Below are 14223 nucleotides of genomic sequence, written 5' to 3' on the forward strand. Positions count from 1 at the left end.
TGCCCGCATGTAAAATCACAATATCTCTGTTATTATTGACTGTTTAGAGCTACTCTTTCTTCATGTGATATTTTCTGCCATTGCGTTGGGCAACATTTATGTTGATGAAGCCAGTTGACCAATTACCACCCATGTGATGGTTCATACTAAGAGGTATAACACAATATGTGACTGTTACAATAGAAGGAACCAGCAGTAAGTGAGCAGTACCTGAACTGTAATCAACCCATCATTTCCAAAGAAGTCCACTGCCTGCCTCACAGCCATAGATGCAGCAGCAGAGAGTATTAGAGTCTTCAATATAATCAAAAGCCCACCAACAGGAACTTAAAGAGTGGCTACAAGTTGCCAGCAGCCTGGTTGTCAGTGATCCCGGTCCTATGGGCCACGTGTGTCTGCCAGCTTGCAGCTCCCTTAGACATGAATACACCAACATAAACAAGAGGCCCCAAGAGAACCGTCTTGTGGCGTGAATGTCTCACTGCAGGAAAATGCAGTCCCTGGATGCAAGCTGGTGATTTGCTGTTGCCTGCCTATCACCTTTCTACAAGCATTTTGATTTTGGACTGCCAAATGGCAATAAAGAAAGTATATTGGCTGTCACTTGACAACCAGAATAGGATTGTACATTGAGATCACCCTCCCCAGGAACCAGCAATGTAGTTAGCCTAAAGAGGGCAGTTGCAAAGGTGGTACATCTTTGGTTTTAATAGCGGTTTTAGTTGCAAAATTTATATAACCTTCTGTACAAAAGGATTTTGTTCAACTTGACAGTGGCTGTGAAAGTCTACATACTTATATAAGTGACCTGTATTGCTGGAATTTTATGTTCATATCCAAAAGTTGAAACAACTGGGGATGGGAAAGGAGAAACTGCTAAATGACTTCAAGTTCCTGAGAGAATTTTGTGACAGTAACATTTTGTCCAAAATGTGTCTTGGATTTCAGTTACAGGTTGCTATTCAGAAATCATCTATGTCTGGCATTCAAGTTATCAAAAATCAACTGGGACATTATCAAGAAAATAATGCACAAATAAGCCTGTGTGTTGAGTGAATCAGTGAAAATAATAAAAAAAATAAATAAAAAATAAAAAAAAATAAAGAAAGCAATTTATGGAGCTTGCACTGATAAAAGGAAACATGGAGCCCATATTGGAGATGTCTTGCATTGTGATTACTCTATCTGTCAGCAAGGCAACTAACGATGTGTTGTTGGAAGTTTAAAGTTGTTCAGTGATGCACAAGCACTTACTAGCAGAAAGTATCATACAAATCACTGAAGTCATATTTCAGAACATATCCATTTGGAAGCTGAGAAGATGTGTCAAGAAATAATTTGAATGCTTCATGATGAAAAACCATGAAAGCAGAATATATCACACCAAGGATGAGCAGCCCTAAACAGTCTCAGGAGTAACAAAGGCATAGAGATCATTCAGGTGGATAAAAGAAATTACAAAGTAATAATGAACACTACAACCTATTGTGAGATTGTTCAATAGAAATTAACACTTCAACACCCCTTTCCTAAGGGTGGCTAGCAGTTTTTGACACTTCATCATATAATATTGGCAATACAGCCAATTATTACACGTGTGATAGGCTGTTTAGTTTTAGTTAAGTCTCTCTATTTCACTAACAGATTTATGCAAAGAACTTTGTCATGTTTATAGAATTCCTGCAAATAGCAGCACTGGTGTGTGGCCTGTACTGCAATGTCCAGAGGAGTTTTCTCTTCAGCTCTGTTTGGCAGGAGGGTCTGGGATTTTCACCTGCCTCGAGATGACTGGGTGTTTGTGTTGTCCTCATCCTTTTATCATCATTCATGAAAGTGGCGAGATTGGACTGAGCAAAGGTTGGGAATTTATATGGGCACTGATAACCACACAGTTGAGTGTCCCACAAACCAAACACCATCATCATCATCATCATCATCATCATCATCATCATCATCTGTTTGGCAGGAACCCTTAGTAGTGAACTAATTAGTTGTTACAGTGTAAATATTGGAATCCTTTGCGGAGATTTAAGCAACATCTTGGCACTGAATGTCTGACAACAGGAAGTGTCACCTCAAAGAAACCTCATCAAACAGTGCAAGCAGTTTATGGTGACTGTGTTGATGTGAACACTGTGTAGTTTTGATTCAGAAAGTTTAAGGATGGTGAGGTGGGAAAATCTGATTTCTGTGGCAAAGAAAGAGTTGTACATCCAGTGACAACAGCTGAACATGCAAATCACTGACAGAGTGATTCAGGGTATGGTTGTATTACCCAGAGAGAGACACTGCAAGCATAGTAGTATTTCACAAGAACACCTAGGCTCCACTATTGTTTTGTTATATTATGAGAACATCTTTGTATGGTAGGTATCCCAGGTGCTGACATTGGAAATAAAAGTGCACAGACTTGAAACTTGCCAGGAACTGCTCTCATCTTGATTGCATGAAAGTGGCACCTTTCTGCATTCAGGTGTGACCAGTCCATTGAATACAGACACAAAGGCTTGCCCAAACAAAACAAAAAAAATTATTGACACATTTGTCAACTGGAAAGATCATGACATCAGTGTTTTGAGATACAGATGGTGTTATACATACTCATTTAATGGAGCATGGAAGAACAATCGATTACAAATGTTACATCACACTGCTGTAAACTATGATACAAATGTCTTCAGCCAGCATAAAAATGTAGGCCATACACTTCACATGTCACCCCAGCAGAACTTCAGACTGAACATTCAAACAAAACTTCAGACTGAAGCTCACTGCCAAATGGCATCTCTGTACATTTCAGATTTGGCACCATCTCCTTTCCATTTGTTCCCAATAATGAAAAAATATATGTGAGGTACTGAGTGTGCATTGAAGGAAGAAGTTGTGAGAAGTGTGAGAGGCTGGTCAGCAGGAGCAAGGTATCGACATATTCTGTGATGGCTTCAGAAAACTTGTTTTTCATTGGCAGAAGTGTACTCAGTTGTCTGTAAAAGCTGATTGTATGTAAATATGAATACTGGTAATTAAAGAGCAGTTAAGGTTCATATCTGTGTTTGATTTACTAAAACATTCCGACTGAATCCCAGTTTACAAAGGTGAAAGCAGTATTTTTCATTCAGTGCTCATATGAAGATGAAAGGAATGAGTCACTGTTAATTAAGGGTTGCTGAATCATTGCTGACATATCTAACCTCACATCCAAAGTTTCAGTGCCACCGAGAACATATGGGGTACCAAAGGAACATCAGGATGGCTGCCCCCCTCTGAGACAGATCATCTATGTGTTGAATCATCCACTTATCAAGCAAAACAAGTAACTGGTTGTCCATACATAGTCACACATGCAGAATTCAACAAAGTTTATCCAGTTCACATCGGAATGGCAAGAAAACCAATATGGAATTAATGGTCAGCTTTGACATAAAATTGCTGTATAGTAATTTTCCTGTTTCTGGTGAGGAAAGAATACTTCCAATGGATGAAAAATGTCGCTCATCCTTCACACAGTCTTAGGTCACTTAGATGTAACAAATGCCACTGTAGTACAATGCGCTTACTAACACTTACCATGCAAGTTATCTAAATCAAGGTTCCAAAAGTGTTAGGAGCCTGTTAGTTGCAGAGTAATTTGCTGATGATATGTTACTGGAATGATAAGAATTATTATACACAGATTAGCAATGTAAGAACTGTTACATGAATGAGTCTACAATACAATACACTGAATAAAGACATAGAGAGTCAATTGAATATCAAAAATATTTACACAACCAGGGCATAGATTCTAAATTCTCATTCCCCACTAGAATCATGCTTCCAAAAATTACAAAATAAAAAATTACATTTTCAATCCATAATCTTGTAGCTGCACATGATGCCAAGGTTTTCCCAGAGGTTTTGTCATCATGCTTGCTAGCACTTGATTGAAGGTATGTGCTCTACAGTTGCTTTGGCTAACTCTGTTTTTTTCTCTTATAAATTGGTGTCTTGTGTCTATATGATAGGTTCAGTTCCTGTAGCCAGTAGGCTTAGACAGGTCAGTTGCTGTGTGTAGGTTCTTTAAATGGCCTACACATATAAAGAAATATTGGTGCCATCTCTGTGTCGCAAAGATATCATAGGAGATATAATTGTGTATGAGTGAGCTGACAGAAAAATGAAAGCCATACTGTCAATTTTTATGTACTTCTATTGTTTTTTCACTGATCTTGTTGTCTGTCAGTCTCTTGAGCTGGTATTATAAAGATGTATGTAATTGCACTCTCCCAATATTGTTTTAATCAAAAGTTATACTATGCATAAGTTGCAAGTTTTCATTCTTTTAGTGAGCTACATCCTAATATCCACCTCCCGATGTGACAAGAACTTGCATTTTTAAATAGACCTTTTGCAATGTTCGCCTGCTTCATTACTTTGTTGACAGTCCTTGGCGTTAATGACTTACATTGTTATCCTGGCTGAAAAATGTGGAGGTGGAAGTTCAACACTGAGTACTGTAAATGCAGACAGTTGTATAGTTGTGTTTCACAGTTCTTTACTTTCACTGTTTACAACCCCCCAATATAACACATTTAATATGGCCAGTTCACTATTGATTAACTTTTGATAAGCCTCATTAACAGTTTGCAGGCAAACGTAAGCATACTGCTACAACAGGTTACCATTGAATACCTATGAGCAGTAAAAACTTAACCACACAGTTCTTGCAGAATATGTGAGACTATTGAACAGACACTGTCATTATTTTTAACACACAGCCTATTTTTGTTACTCTTATTTCATGGTTAAGTTGATGCATTGTTGTTGATCCAACCAATACAGGTTTCTTGTCTGAAAATCGGCTGTGGACTGACTGTCTTGGGACCAAAAATAAGGCCTTTATATATCCTCACAATAATAGGTACTGAAACTATACATTGTTCAATGTTTAATTTACAGAAATTAAAGCTAAAATGTAACTCATTCAGTTAAGTGAATACCTTGAAAACTTCCTTCTTTTTAACAGTTTCTTTTACCACAAAAGTCAGGCCGAATTATTTGTTTAAATAATGAAATTAACAGATATAGTTATACAAACAACACTTTTGACGAACCTGGTAATTACTTTGGAATTAAATAATGGCTGGCTTTGCTAATATATTTTCGAATGGAGCCAAATAAATACTTCAAGAATTCTAGTATTTCTTCTTCCAAATGTTTATAATTGGTATAGAATTTATATTTGCTTGTAAGTTAACAATAGAATCTGAGTCATGAAACAGTTACTGATTTCATCCTATAACAAAAGCATTGACTAGGAATGGTCAAAATAAATTAGTAAATTAATTACATATACAAAACTACGCACAAAATTAGATGCTATATTTCTTAAGACTGAGGGCCAACCTTTGTCTTTTATGAAAATGCAGATTATACTCATGTATGTTAAAGGTAAGTAGTCAAAAATGAATTTAAGGAGGCAGATGGCAAAACAATAGAGGAAGTAAAGAGATCCCACCTTGCTTCGTCACATTACCCCCTCATTGGATTGACCAGATAGATATTGCAAATAGCTAACTGGGCAATTCAGTGACCACAAGTGACCCCAGAAATTGGGTTTAACATTCTACACAAAAAAATATTACATAAGAAATCCTGTTATCAAAAACTACAGTACACATGTTTTTCAAATTTCTACTTAAATGAACTGTCCATATGAAAATCCCCATGCAAAATATTTACATATAGTATATTGTAGATTGGCACAAATTATATTTTTAATAAAAATAGGCATCTTCATCATAAGTGATGTCCTTCTTGGATAGACAAAGATTACATTCTTAGATACATATCACTTTATACAAATACTGCCTTGCTTTAAAGAATAAATGTCATGGGTTGCAAAAAGTTAAATTGCACTGCACCTTGCAGTTCATTTTCAGACAGAAAAATTCACTTTTTCAATGTTTACTATTTTTCACAAGCAGTTTCACTCTTTTAATGATCTTTAACACATTTTCTCACCAAGTTGACCATGCCTTCAATAGGTCCAAGTGACATTTAGTAAGGAAATGCACTGCTATCTGTTCCCTTGTAAGTGAGTCTCCTCTGCCACAGCACATGAAAGAATTAGACAAAATGCCTACTTTAGTACACTCACTTTTGCTTCTAACTAAATATAAAAAAATATTTAACACTAATGGCAAATGATAGTCACTACTTCATAAATAAATACATTACATAGTTCTCATAATATCACAATAATTAGTACTAAAATTGATTGTAGTACAAAAGGTGGGGACTAGTAAAAATTTAAAATCAAGCACACCTTACACTACAAAACATTACAGTAGGTCATAACTCTGTCAGAAACTGGTTAAACTTCAAAGATTTTTGTTTCTTTCCCATTTGCAAAGTCACTAAAATGCAAGTCCCGGTTCGAAATTCACACCATTTATGAACTCATATCACCTTAATGTCTAAAATATGACATTACTTCTAGCAAAAACTCTAGATGTGCAGTAGCATAGATTTACTAATCATTACATTATGAAAAAAATAGTCATCACATAACTTAATTACTACTCAAATCAAAATTAAGGGGATGGAAGTTTTACCAAGTCATTGCCCTACTTCTTCCCTCAACTCTGAGTACTACTCTCATTCAACAAGAAAATTAAATCCTTACAAAATGTTACCAAATAATTGACCTGTCAGATTATTCACATCACTCTAGCACCTCAGTTATCGGATAATCACAAAAATTACTTTTCTTCATTCCAGTATTACCCCTTTAAGATCAAAATTCCTCAGAAATCAAATAGAAGTTTTCAGACAACCTATAGATCCAATAATGCAGCATTATATGACTTGTACCTCACTAAAATATTGCTTTTTCTGTTAAGCTCTCAATCCCAGCTGCAATGTCATGAACTGCACTACATACACAGTACTCAATGTTGCCTAGTTTAAAAATAGATCATCAGTACAGTTACACCACATTTGTTTCCATACAGTTATCTTTTTCATTAGTCAATCTTGTCTGTCAGCTCCAATATTTTACTTATATTTCTGTACCTTGTCAGCTAGTGGAGTGCATCCTTGAAAAAAAATTATCCTTACTGCAGAGACAGACGCCCCAACCATTAAGACCCTAACTTTATTCATTATTTTATTATTTCATTATTGCTTCATTATCTAATAAATAAACACCTGCTCTGCTTATCCAATGCAAAATTGATTCTACTGAAAAACACTCCACAGTAACAGATCCTTATCCTAAGGCTGTCTCTGGACCAAAAATCGGACCTTTATATATCCTCACAATAATAGGTACTGAAACTATACATTGTTCGATGTTTAATTTATAGGAATTAAAATTAAAACTTAAGTCATTCAGTTAACTGAATACCCTGAAAACTTCCTTCTTTTTAACAGTTTCTTCTACCACAATAGTCAGGCCGAATTATTTGTTTAAATAATGAAATTAACAGATATAGTTATACAAACAATATTTTTGGCAAACCTGGTAATTACTTTGGAATTAAATAAGGGCTGCTTTCCTAATATTTTTTTATGAAACCAGATAAATACTTTAAGAATCCTAGTATTTCTTCTTCCAAATGTTTATAATTAGTACACAATTTATATTTGTTTGTAAGTTAACAATAGAATCTGAGTCACAACACAAGTACTGATTTCACCCTATAACAAAAACATTAGTTAAGAATGGTCAAAATAAATTAGTAAATTAATTACATACACAAAACTAAGCACAAAATTAGATCTGATGCTATATTTCTTAAGACTGCGGGCCAACTGTTATAACGTCAAGTTTAACACATATATTTCAGAATGACACAACACATATAAGTCACAGAGTAAGTTGACAAGCAAGACATGTGTACACGTTAGCATTCGAATGAGCACTGAGTCCCAGTCTAGCGGCCGCAGCTCGGCTGGCCGCTTAGGTGGCGCAGCTGCTGCATGGCTGGCAGACAGAGCCGCACGTAGAGGACGCGCGTAATTGCGCGGCGGCACTTTGAATGATCGGCGAGTCACAACACTTTCCCCCCTTCGAAATTGTTGCACTGGTCTTGATGGAGGTGTCCTGGAGATGGCTAACGTCCATAGGCATTATTTGACTCGCCGTAAAGTCTCGAGGAGGAGGCTTCCCGTATGGACGGCCATGAGGTGGAAGGCCGCAGAAGATGAAGTAGCGTGCGGGGCTGTCAGCCATGTAAGAGCTCAGCCGGGCTATGGTCGCCCATGGGGGTGAAATGGTAAGATGCCAGAAACTGGAGAAGTGCATCATCAGCAGCAGAAGAAGTCAGAAGTTTCCGCATCTGAGCCTTAAATGTGTGGACCAATCGTTCAGCCTCACTGTTGGATTGTGGATGGAACGGCGGGGCCGTGACATGCATAACGCCATGATGAGCACAAAAATCTGCAAATTCAGAAGAGGCAAATTGCGGACCATTATCAGTATCAAGAGTAGAGGGGAGGCCTTGCAAAGAAAAAATGCGGGTGAGAGCACTGGTGGTTGCCGCGGTAGTAGGCGACGTGCAACGGACAATGAAAGGAAAGTTAGAGTAGGCGCCAATTACGAGGAGCCAATAAGTACCTAAAAAGGGTCCCACAATGTCAGCATGAATGCGCTCCCAGGGCTTCTCAGGCAAAGGCCACGGTGACAAAAGATGACTTCAGGGCAGCGGCCTGTGACACACAAGGGCCGCAGGCAGTGACCATGTGTGCTATTTCAGAGGCGATGCCAGGCCAGTGCACATGACGGCGCGCCAGAGATTTTGTGCGAGACACACCCCAGTGCCCTTGGTGAAGGAGGTGCAAGACCGAAGCACGCAAAGACGCAGGTACCACAACACGCGGCGAAGCATTGTCAGTGGAGAGGAGGATAACACCATCCCTAGCCGTGAGGCGGTAGCGCAAAGTGTAGTAGTTCCGCAACGGATCAGAAGTCTTAGCGGACGGGCGATCTGGCCAACCCTTCTGAATACAGCGTAAAACCTGGGAGAGGGTAGGGTCAGAACCCGTAGCAGCCGCCAGCCTGTCCCCAGTGATGGGGAACCCATCCATAACCCGCTGCTCGGCAACATCCAGGTGGAAAGACAAAAGTTCGTCCCTATCGAATGCCTGATCAGGACCCATGGGAAGGCGAGACAGAGCATCAGCATTTGCATGTTGAGCCGTTGGCCGGAAATGAATCTCATAATTGAAACGAGACAAGTAAAGAGCCCAACGCTGGAGGCGGTGTGCAGCCTTGTTGGGAAGTGAGGTTTGTGATCCGTAAAAGATGAAATTTTGAGCCCTAGAGAAAAACACCAAACTTATGAAGAGCATAAATAATGGCCAAAGCTTCTTTCTCAATTTGAGAATACATTTGTAGGGCATCCGTGAGCGTTTTGGAGGCATAAGCAATGGGTTGTTTCGAACCGTCAGAAAAATGGTGCGCAAGGACTGCACCGACCCCGTATTGAGAGGCGTCTGTGGCAAGAACAAGATGTTGGCCAGGTCGATAAGTAGCCAGACACAGGGCCTGTTTCAGCATAGTCTTCAATTTCTGGAAAGCCGCTTCGTATGACGCGGACCAGTGAAAAGGCACGTTTTTATGCAACAGGCGATGCAATGGCTGAGCCACCGAAGCCGCAGACGGTAAAAACTTGTGATAGTATGCTATTTTCCCCAAGAAGGCCTGCAGTTCCTTAACAGATGTAGGGCGAGGAAGGGCATCGATCACAGCGGCAGTTTGCTGAAGCGGGTGAATACCATCCCGAGAGAGTTGAAACCCCAAGTACATGATAGATGCCTGAAAGAATTGTGATTTCTGAAGATTACACTTAAGACCGGCAGTCTGTAAGACATGAAAAAGTGTGCAGAGATTTTGAAGATGTTCTTCAGTGGTGGAGCTAGTGACAACAATGTCGTCCATGTAATTGATACACCCAGGGACAGGGAGCAATAATTGTTCCAAGAATCGCTGAAAGAGAGCAGGGGCGCTAGCAACCCCAAATGGCAAGCGTTGGTATTGATAGAGGCCGAAAGGCGTGTTAAGGATCAGAAACTGCCAGGAAGCAGCGTCAAGAGGAAGTTGATGATAAGCTTCTGTCAGGTCAATTTTAGAAAAATACTGGCCTCTAGCAAGTTTAGTGGACAGTTCTTCAGGACAGAGCATAGGGTAAGTGTCGATGAGGCATTGAGCATTTACAGTGGCTTTGAAATCGCCACAGAGATGAATATCACCATTTGGCTTAGCAATGACAATGACAGGAGAGGACCACTCACTGGAAGTGACAGGAAGCAAGACCCCTGAAGTAGTGAGACGATCCAACTCCCGTTTTACCCGATCACGAAGGGCCACAGGAATGGGCCGAGCCCGAAAAAACAGGCCGAGCAGTGGGTTTGAGCGTGATATGAGCTCCAAAGTCATTTGCACAGCCTAACCCAGGAGAAAAAAGGGATGAAAATGTCGTCGACAAGGAATCCAATTGAGCATAAGGAATAGCATCAGAGACAATATTGACAGAGTCATCTATGGAGAACCCAAAAACGCGAAAGGCATCGAAACCAAAAAGATTTTTGGCATCGCTCTGGTTGACCACAAATATGGGAACAGTGCGAACGACAGATTTGTAAGATACTTCAGCATTAAACTGTCCCAAGAGAGAAATCTTCTGTTTATTGTACATCCATAATTGCTGAGTGACAGGTGACAGGAGTGGAGAACCCAACTGAAGATACGTCTGAGAATTAATTATAGTGGCAGCAGAACCGGTATCCACTTACATGCGAACATCTCGACCAAGGATTTGCACAGTGAGGGATAACTTCCCTGAAAGGGAAGAAGTGCAATTGACAGACAACACAGAATCAGAACCAGTGTCATGTTCATGAACATCATGTATGCTGTCGGATTTGCAAACGGAAGACACATGACCTTTCTTTTTGCAATTGTGACACACAGCCCAATGTTGGGGACAATCCTCGCGTGAATGTTTTGTAAAACACTGCGGACATGAAGGAAGTTGCTGGGGGTTTTGCTGCAGTTTCTTAGCGGGTTGTGTACGGCTAGGCCGAGGCTGCGCGTGGGAGCGCATTGTGGCCACATCGGCCGGCGGGGACGCGCTGCACGCGTCATCAACAGCGCACAGAGGTTGTATTTCTCCGACATCACCCCACGCCTCTATTTGCGCCCCAGTGGTGCAAGAAATTTCAAAAGACTGCGCAATGGAAAGAACTTCATCTAGAGTTGGATTTGCCAACTGAAGGGCACGTTGCCGAACTTCTTTGTCGGGCGCCGACCGGATAATAGCATCCCGTACCATGGAATCGGCATAGGATTCTTTGTGAATGTCAGTAACAAATTGACACTTTCGACTGAGGCCATGTAGTTCAGCAGCCCAAGCGCGATAGGATTGATGTGGCTGTTTTTGACAACGATAAAAGGCAACACGAGAGGCTACCACATGCGTTTGCTGTTGAAAATAGACAGACAGAAGTGAGCACATTTCAGCAAAGGACAAAGACGCAGGATCCTTCAAAGGAGCCAATTGCGACAACAATCGATACATTTGAGGTGAAATCCAGGAAAGGAACAGAGACTTACATGGTTGTTCGTCCGTGACATGAAATGCCAAGAAGTGCTGTCAAAGACGTTTTTCATTATCAGACCAGTCTTCCGCCGTCTCGTCGTAAGGAGGAAAAGGAGGTATAGCCAACGACGAGAAACGCCTTGCATTTGACGCCGCGATGAAATCGCGAATCGCCGCTGTTAGAAGCGTTTGCTGTTCAAGGAGATTTTGCAATAGTTGCTCGACAGTAGCCATGGAACCCTGTGGAACAACGGTGAAAAGGAAAAATTCACTACCTTGTCGCCAATTGTTATAACGTCAAGTTTAACACATATATTTCATAATGACACAACACATATAAGTCACAGAGTAAGTTGACAAGCAAGACATGTGTACACATTAGCATTCGAATGAGCACTGAGTCCCAGTCTAGCGGCCGCTGCTCGGCTGGCCGCTTAGGTGGCGCAGCTGCTGCATGGCTGGCAGACAGCGCCGCACATAGGGGACACACGTAATTGCGCGGCGACGCTTTGAATGATCGGCAAGTCACAACACCAACCTTTGTCTTTTATGAAAATGCAGATTATACTCATGTAAGTTAAAGGTAATTAGTCCAAAATGAAAAAACAAATTTAAGGAGACAGATGGCAAAACAAGAGAGGAAGTAAAGAGGTTGCAACTTGCTTTGTTCCACTTTCCAGAGACAAAATTAACACAAAGAAAGAATACCCATCGCAGCCAAGCTGTCATTGTTGTACGTCATTGGGGAGACAACGTAAATACCAAGCTGCACACCAAAACTAAAAGGAATTAACATTGAAACATTCCAGACCATTGGAACATTCCAGAACTGCCACAAAATTCTTAACATGCATGCATCTATACCTGCGTGCATTTCTGGGCAGACAGTTTTTGGTGTTTCCAGAATGAGATTTTCACTCTGCAGCGGAGTGTGCACTGATATGAAACTTCCTGGAAGATTTAAACTGTGTGCCGGACCAAGACTTGAACTCGGGACTTTTGCTTTTCGTGGGGAAGTAGGAAGCGAGGTACTGGCAGAAGTAAAGCTTTGAGGACAGGGCGTGAGTCGTGCTTGGGTCGCTCAGTTGATAGAACACTTGCCCGCGAAAGACAAAGGTCCTGAGTTCGAGTCTCAGTCCGGCACACAGTTTTAATCTGCCAGGAAGTTTCAGTTTTTGGTGTAGCTAAACAATAATTACTTCAGCTCTAGACAATTCACATTACCTCTCTCCCCGACAACTACATCTGGTGACCTTTACTAGGATGTCACCATCGGGAGAGGGTTGGCACATCTGTAATAATTCAAAACAATTTTGCAAATTTTTGTTATACTAATCGTTTTCTTTCTCTGTTTTATGACTAGGATACTATATTATAGCAAGATGGATGGAAATAACATAATGTGCAAAAAATTAAAGATAATCAATTGAAGAGTTAATTCTGGAAGGAGCAAGAAAGGTAACAAAAGGTAGGAAAATTCAAGATGCATTTCATACATGACTGTGTTTATTAGTGTCTCTGCCAATATTGAATATAGTATCTTTCATTATCCAATTCCCAAATTGAAGCAGTCTCATAAAATATCTAGACATATGGACAGAAAATTAATTTTAGGGAGAGAAATGTTTGCATACAATTGAGTTACACAGGCAAAGTATTTTGATATGTGTTAGCGAGGTACCACTGAATAGATTTTGTGGTGGTGTCCTCACTATTACAAAGAGAATATTTCCTTTCCAAAAGTGTTAGTTTATTTTGGTCATTTTGTAAAATTATCAAAAAATGAGTTCACATAATATGCATATTGTTGCCAGTCCTTTGCCGGATAGCCAGGCACAAGATGTTGCTGACATGAACATGGCAACAAATGACATCGAAACTGAAAATGTTAGCTGCAGTGATGATGGAACAATTACATTTTTCAATTAATGTGGACACAGATGATAGTGACATTGTCTTTCAAAATGATACATGATGGCAGTAGATGAGACAGGGTCACAATTTTCTCCAGGGAGTATTTTTCCCTCTGGTGAAAATGCAACGCGTGACAGCACAGACTTATTAAATCATTCTTTGCCTGCCACACTTATGCCTACTGCAAATGTGATTGGACAGGGTGCACTGTGTGCATTGAAAACCCTGATCATGATGCAAATGTTACAACAGCTACTTAAATGAAGCTTCAATGATTTCAATATCAAGTTTAAGGAAGATCAAAAACAAACCTTTAACAATCTGAATGAGCAAAATCAAACACTTAAGTGAAGCATCAATGAAAAATTTAATGATTTTACAAAACAACAGGCAGATACATAAAAGGAATTATTTAAGCAGTAATAGCAAATTCTTGATGCTTTCAGAACTGACATAACACAACAGTTCAATGAGTTGGCATAAGATTTGCGTGCTTTCTTTCAAATGAATTATTGGATAAACTTGTAAGTATGGGGAAAGATCTAAAAACAATTGCTCACTGATTTGTCACAAAATATAAATAATTTAAGCTAAAAAGTGTCATCAGTAGGCAAGACACAAGTACAGGTTACAGAAAAGGTGAAGGAAGTATCTGAGGCTCAGACAAAAATGCATCAGGAGCAGTCACAACTGTGCCAGAATATAAATACACTCACAGGTGCCA

General features: G+C 39.9%; 1 long non-coding RNA gene across 1 annotated transcript in view; it reads right to left on the bottom strand.

Annotated features, from left to right (window-relative positions):
• Nucleotides 1-5422: 5422 nt before the first annotated feature.
• Nucleotides 5423-14223, bottom strand: part of LOC124613912 — a 45211-nt gene continuing 36410 nt past the window's right edge. The window contains exon 3 of the long non-coding RNA XR_006979654.1: nucleotides 5423-6087. This is a non-coding gene — a long non-coding RNA (uncharacterized LOC124613912). The remainder of the gene's footprint in view (nucleotides 6088-14223) is intronic.

The sequence above is a fragment of the Schistocerca americana genome, chromosome 4, assembly GCF_021461395.2.
Source record: "Schistocerca americana isolate TAMUIC-IGC-003095 chromosome 4, iqSchAmer2.1, whole genome shotgun sequence".
NCBI classification, from domain to species: Eukaryota; Metazoa; Arthropoda; class Insecta; order Orthoptera; family Acrididae; genus Schistocerca; species Schistocerca americana.